This window comes from Glycine max, chromosome 5 (genome assembly GCF_000004515.6).
Source record: "Glycine max cultivar Williams 82 chromosome 5, Glycine_max_v4.0, whole genome shotgun sequence".
In the NCBI taxonomy this organism is placed as follows: Eukaryota; Viridiplantae; Streptophyta; class Magnoliopsida; order Fabales; family Fabaceae; genus Glycine; species Glycine max.
The window spans coordinates 3,778,020-3,785,590 of record NC_038241.2 but is presented as its reverse complement, the minus strand read 5'-3'; positions in this window follow the sequence as shown (position 1 = coordinate 3,785,590).

The window sequence follows — 7,571 nt, the reverse complement described above, 5'->3', positions numbered from 1 at the left end:
AGAAAAAAAAAAGAGAGGTTCCATTTTTCGTGCTACTAGCTGCTCCGGACGGATCAGCACAATAGGAGCAACTCCCATCAATTTATGGGGTTGCTTTACCCCGTAGTTTTGTAGTGTAGGTTTTTTGTAATCTTCCTTTTGATCGAAAAAAAAAAAGTAGTTGCTAATTTCAAGTTTTTGAGAAACCTTGTGAGTATTTATTATCATTTCTATGTGTAATCGCACTGTTATTTAAGAAACTTTTGTTTAAAAAAATTATTGTCAATCTGATTGATAAATTTTTTATAAAAACCATTTAAATGAAAATGACGGCAAGCATGTTAAAATAACAGTATCTAATCCTAATTAGAACAAGTTAAGAGTCCGGCTTTACTTCATTCCATTTTGTTTGAGAACATCTTTTGGCAATAGATTTCATTTTAAAATCTTAAATTATTATTGTGTACCTTCCACGGTGTCATATATTATTTAAAATTTCTCTCATTCTTTATTGATAAATCTCATTTTGGATCATTATGTTACTTTTTTAAGTCTAATAATATACCCTACTTTTTAAATTTTTATTTTAAAATAAATTCTAGTAATTAATTATATAAATTTTAATTATGAAACAATTAATATTAAAAAATAAAAAAATGTTAAATAATTTAAATTTTTATTTATTACCAAAAGTTAAACTAACAATTAATATATAACATTGACTGGTAAAAAAATACGAACATTGATATTAAGAAATAAAAATTAAAATAAAGTTACAACATTAGACTAATTAAAATAAAATTACAAAATTGGACGAATTACCTAATTTATTTCTAATCTACAATCTATCCATAATAATAAATAAAAAAATTTCAATAGAAATGTTTATACATGACATTATTAAGAATTTTAAGCAATAAATTCATTTGTTATTTTTTAAAAACAATTCATTTTACATTATATAATAACTATAATGTAATTATAATAATTGATTGCAATCATATTTTTTATAATTATAATTATAATAATGAAAATGATTTATGATATACGTATTATACTTCTTTACTGCATACGTATTATTGTTTATATTATTATTATAATAATTAAATTAATTGTTTATTAACAGATGTAAGTAATAAAAAAATTGCAGAGTAATGAATATGAAATTGCTAAAAACATTTTATGTACAATTTTGAATAAACTTTAACGCAAGTTTGGTTTTCTTATTTTGCTTAATTTGTATTTTTGTTCTTTTCAGTTAAAAATACAGGCATTTGATCCCTTTATTATTTACAAAATCATCATTTTAGTGTCAATATTTTAAAATAGAGACATTTGATTTTTCTGTTTTAAAAAATTCACAATTTTGACCCTCATAATTTTAAAAATATGCAATTTTTGTTCAATCTTCAATTTTATCTACATTTTATTTCTCACATTATAACTAATTAAATCATTTTTTGATGATACCTTAAATGAATATGTTAGATATAAAGTTTAAGTGTATCAAAATAAAAGAAATAAACCTTAAGAAAAATTGAGGATTTGACTAAACTTATAAATTTTATAAAATAAGAGGATCAAATGTCTCTATTTTAAAATAGAGGACTAAAATCATGGATTTTTTAAAACATAGGGACCAAATGTCTCTATTTTAAAATGGAGAAACTCAAATTGCAAATTGAGCAAAATAGAAAAACCAAAATTATATTTAAGCCTTTTGAATAAATATCTTTATCAATTCTTTGGTGTCTTTCACTATTTTTTTCTTATGTGTTAGTCTCATACTTATTTATACACATAATAATTTATGCAAAACTATATCATACATAATAATTTTAAGACAATTATACATTCAAAAATAAAAAATTTAATCTTTATACTATCTTCTAATTGAGAACAATTTCACAATGGATATACCTAATCATAGAAACTACTAGTATATAATATTTCTATTTTTAATTCAAACAGGAGAATAAAAAGGCAGGAAACAAAAAATGGAATAAGAATGTATTTTTAAAGATAATTTAATATGGGGAAATTATATTTATCAACAATTAAATAAGTTGATATGCAAATTGTGTAAAAAAAAAAGTTGATATTTATAGAAGAAATTTTAAAATTTAGAAACAAATAGAAATATTTTTTATTTGCATAATAAATTAATAAAAAAATTTAATTTTGATTTCATTGATTTATATGTTAAAATACATAATTCTATTTTTTTTTATGGAGAAACACATAATTGTATTAAATGCGGTAAAATATCCATTTATATTTTTTTCTTGGATCGGTAATCACACGGTGTGCCCCAACTAATTGTAATTTAGTAAATAAAAAAATATTTAAAATATAAAATAAAAATATTCACCATGAGATACTCAATCATTTTTTAAATATTTAATTTAAAATAATTATGAGTAATATATATATATATATATATATATATATATATATATATATATATTAATTCAGATTAATTAATAACATTATCATATTTTGATTCAAAATTACAACATATTCAACTTAAGATAAAAATATAAATAATTTATTGAGTGACCATAAATTTAATTCCTTTTTTTATTATTTCTATGTTTTTTTAAAGATAGAATAAATAATTAGATTTTCAATTGACTATTTACATTACACGATAATAATTAATAACTTAAAAATTGCTATACTTATGATGCATTATTGATATCTAGCACAAAAATATTAATTTTGGTTTATAATTTCTAATTCAAAATTTTAAAAATTCTTATATGTTAAAATTTTAAATTGTTTTATATCATTTTTCAGAAATCAACATATATGTTATGAATGAAACATGTCTCATGAATTTAAGTTTTAATTTAAAAATACATAATTAAAAATTTTATTTTATAGGCATTTTATTTTAATTTTTTATTATAGCCAGTAACTTTAAGTTTGGATTGTCTGTAATATTATTTTTCAACAATTATATAAATTAGTAACCTACTTAACATATAATTAATTATTATTTCTTTGACTGTATTTTTGTAAGTCTACTGTATATATAACAACCATTAATAATAGACCACAATAACTAATAACTAAATGGATAGAGTAAAAAAGTAAAAATTATAAGTAAATCTTACTAGAAAAGTTGAAAATATATATTTAAAATTTATTTTAAAAAAATATTTAGAAAAAACATTTTATCCTTGCATGATAGGAGTCACAACACTCTAGTATAATTACAATATAATTTATGGTCTCGATATTGACTCTTAGACATGATAGATGCGTATTTCCTTAGGATGTCATAGAACATCACCATATTTTCATTCTCTTTTGCCTGTATTATTTTTTTAATAAACAACATATTTTTCCTTTATAGCATTTTTCATGACAAACAAATTGATATTGCTAGAAGACGCTGCAAGATTTTTTTTCCTTGCTATTCAATTGACGAGGGTGTGAACTAAATTGACGAGAATCCATTTAGCAAGAAAGCAATAAAAGTACACTTGAATTGGAATTCGAAAATGAGAATGAGAAATCGTGTAAAAAATGTGATGATCAATGAGACAATTTGTAAGATTTTCTTTGATAATTTTTTATTATATTTTAATATCACAAAAATTCAGATCAGTTGACAAATGGAATCTCACATGTACTTTACTAAAATAAAAAAAGGATCCCTAAAATCATACTTTATAAGAAAGGCTAGCTTCTCAAACCTACAAGCAATGACACTTCCACTTCCTCTTGAACTTTGTTTTTTTTTTTTTCCTTTAATTCTATATGGAGCCTCCATTTTCTTTCATTTTTTTATTTCAATTTTCCCACAATTTCATGTTCCTGTCCCCAATTCCTGTCGTTGGGAATTTTTTTCCCTGTTCCCATCCTCGTGGGATCCCGAAATTTTAAAATATTTTTAAATTCTAATACAAGTAAATTTAAAAAAAGCTTTAAAAAATCTCATCAACATAATATTCAAACTCAAATAATCCATATATTGTTAAACACAAAAAAACAAACACGGACAACCTTTAATATTTTAATATTTAAAATATAAAATAACAATTAATATAAGGATAATTATAAAATTTTCTCGAAACAAGGACCCCGTGGGGCAAGGGGTGTGATCCCTGTCCCCTGTCCCTACCATGCCCACGGGGGAATATTTATCCTTGTCCCCATCCCCGAGGGAAAAAAATCCTCGTCTACGGGACCCCACACAGGGGCAGTCCCTGCGAGGATCCTCGTTTGCGGGTCCAAATTGACACCCCGACTAATTCCCTGCATTTCCATTTCCTTATTTTTTTCCCCAATTCCCAATTCCCAATTCCTACACGAAAACCCAAATCGAGACCATCCTTCTATGTTGGACCTTCGTTGTCGTCTATCCTCCTTCTTGACTTCCCCTCTCTTCTCCTTCCTTGGCTTCCCCATCTTTACCTGCCTCACCCTCCTCCAGGCCTCTCCACCCCACTCTACTCTTAGCCTTGTTGCACGACCTCCGTGCCTACCCTTCACCTTTGTGGCCCCCCTTCCTCTCCGTCTCACTCTTCTTTGGCCCACCATCATCTCACCTCCATTAATAAGGATCCCGCAAATCTGGTTGATCTTCAACTAGGAGCACATTATCTAGGCTCCATGGTTGTCGTTCTCGCAAAAATCGAACAAATCAAATATCTTCATGCTCAAACTTGAATCCCTTTTCTTGTTGTTTGAAGATTGTCGATCCACTTGTGTATTTTTTATTCATTATTTTTGTTGATGTTGTTTTTGGTTTGATTTGTCTGGTGTTGTGTTTTTACTTTCTTCCTTCCCTTCTTCATCTTCATTGGTTCCCTCACAAAGTTGTTATGGAAGGAGATTTTAAAAATAAATTTGAAAACGTTGCAAATCTTGAGGGTTCTTGAAAAAACCATTCCTATATGTTGAAAATCTGGGTTGTGTCTCTACTGTTGGATCTTGAAAAAAAAACATTTCTTGAGCTTAAGATCCCTTTGAAATATCCTACATTAAAGATGCTCTTAGGACCTAACACTCATCTCTTTGCGTGATCCAACAATCATCTCTTGTGGGCAAGAAAAAGTGCTTTTAAATAGTGGAAAAAACACTAGAGATTGAAGTTTACTCAATCCATTCACCACTATGAGGGAGTAGGTGGTTTTTCATTTTTGACAAAAATGGGAAAACCTTCTTCTCTCAGTCCGTTTTCATCATAGGAGAAAAAAATTAAGAAAATAAGTCAATACATTACATGATATAAAGTTGATCTAATTATTATTTTCCTCTAATTTATCTTTTAGGTTCAATTTAATCTTTTTATTATTTTTTATGACCATAGTATTAGTATTGAGTATTCATCGATACAAATCGTTACCACTTGTGTCAATCAACACTAATATCCTCTTATTATTTAAACGGTCAATTGGATCCTATATTTTTTAAGAAATGGTTCAATTAGATCTTTTACTTTTAAAATATTCAATTATGTCATTTAATTTTTAAAATTAAAACGTGTTCAATTTAGACATAGCTTTCTTCCATTTTCATAAAAAAAACTTTAAAAATAAGTCTAAAATTGATTTTGAATGGGGCCAAATAGAACTCATTTTAAGAAATAAGGAACCTAATTGAAACTTTTAAATGTAAAGGACCTAATTAAACTATTTTTAAAAATTGCTGGACCTAATTGAACCTTTAAATAGTATGAGGACCAAATTAAATCTAAAAGATAAAGTTGAAGACCAAAATAGTAATTAAACCTATAAATTTTAAATTTTCTCTTACTTTGTTGTATAATCAAATGGATGAATTCATCAATTTCTTTTGGCTTAAATATGAAGACTGTTATTGTAAGTTGGCCCTTTTTTATTTATAATCCTTGTAAGTTTGTTTTTCTAGTTTTAATTCTTGTAAGTTCATGAATTTTTCATTTTTAATTCCTATCATCAATCATCATTACAAAAAATATGTTAATGGTGACACAAGATTGACATCATTTGTGTGTCATATCAACAAAAAATGACATCATGATGATATAATCACATGCCACATCAACTATAGTGTCACATTAGTAGTAACATCATAGGAACTAAAAATAAATAAATAAACTTACATAGACTAAAAATGAAAAAAAATACAAGAATGGAAAGTAAAAACAAAAAATTCGAACTAAAAGAAAGAAAAAAAGGTGTTATATTTGTAGACACAAACAAATATTTTATCCTTAAAGTCGTGCATAATCTCCATAGTAGTTTCAAACATCATTTAAAGGATTGTCAATGTTTAGTTTGATTTTTGGATTGACTTGTTATTGGCCTAATTAGCAATAGGGTGTCGTATGTGTATATTTGTGATTCCCAGCTCAAGGTGGTTGACCTTTGTCCAAATGGAGGTTAAATATTGACTAGTATATGTTCCCTTACTCACCCATATCAAAGATCTCATTCTTAGCCTTAATGTCTCCCATAGCTAATATCTCTTATCTCTTCACCTAACCTTTTTCCAACCCCTTGCCTTGACCTAGTGGGCATGGAGGTGGAAATACAACAATATTTTTGAAACCCAACCTAGGTTCATTAGTCATGTTTATCATATGAGCTATCTATCTACAACAAAATTATGCTTATTACATGCACAAATATGCATATAATATTCTAGAAATTATAGTGCTAGTGAGAAGTAGTTGGACTTTGACACTTGTATGTATGGTACGTGATTCTAATCGTGAGACGAATACACTTTGACTAATTAGGATTCGCGTTCAAGTATTTTGGAGAAAAGATGGAATCCTCTTCTTGACGCCCATCACAAAGAGACTTATGGAAGGCTCTCTCATGGTGTCTTAGGCTTTCTTGCTCCTTGCTTTTTGTATTTATACTTCACCAAAAAAAAACCATAAAATTTAATTTGCTAGATTTTTTATGACATCATATTTTGCATTAGTTGTTTTTAATATGACACTTATCATATTATTTTTTTTGTAACACATAAATATATGAAAACAAGAACAAGCATAACTTTAAGGATATTTTATCCTAAGTAAATTTTAATTAACTCCTTATTTTTTTATTTTATATTAAATTTATACATGATATTAAAGGCTTAAATATTTGTTTGGGTTTACAAATATGTCACTTTTTTCTTTTAGTCTATGTTTTTATGTGGCACTGTAAAAGAAAATTCATTTTTAATTTTTGTAAATTTTTTTCATTTTTGGTTCCTATGACATCATTATTGACATGACACTCATGATGTGATATTGATGATATAGCAATTTATTTACATGACATGTAATAACATTTTCTTTTATGGATGTGACACACAATGATATCAATATAATGTTATAATGACACCATTAACATTTTTATAGCAATACATGATGAAAAGACTAAAAAAAACAAATACTTTCATGGAGTAAAATTTAAAAAAGAATACAAAAGATCAAAAATGAAAAAGTACAAACTTACATGATCATTTTTCTAATTAAGTGATTAAACATAAATAATTAATATGCTAAAATTAATATTAAATTGTTTGAATAGTATTTGAATTTGATATTTGACGGACATGATTATTGGTTTAACTTTACTTATCTCTTAGTTAAACTC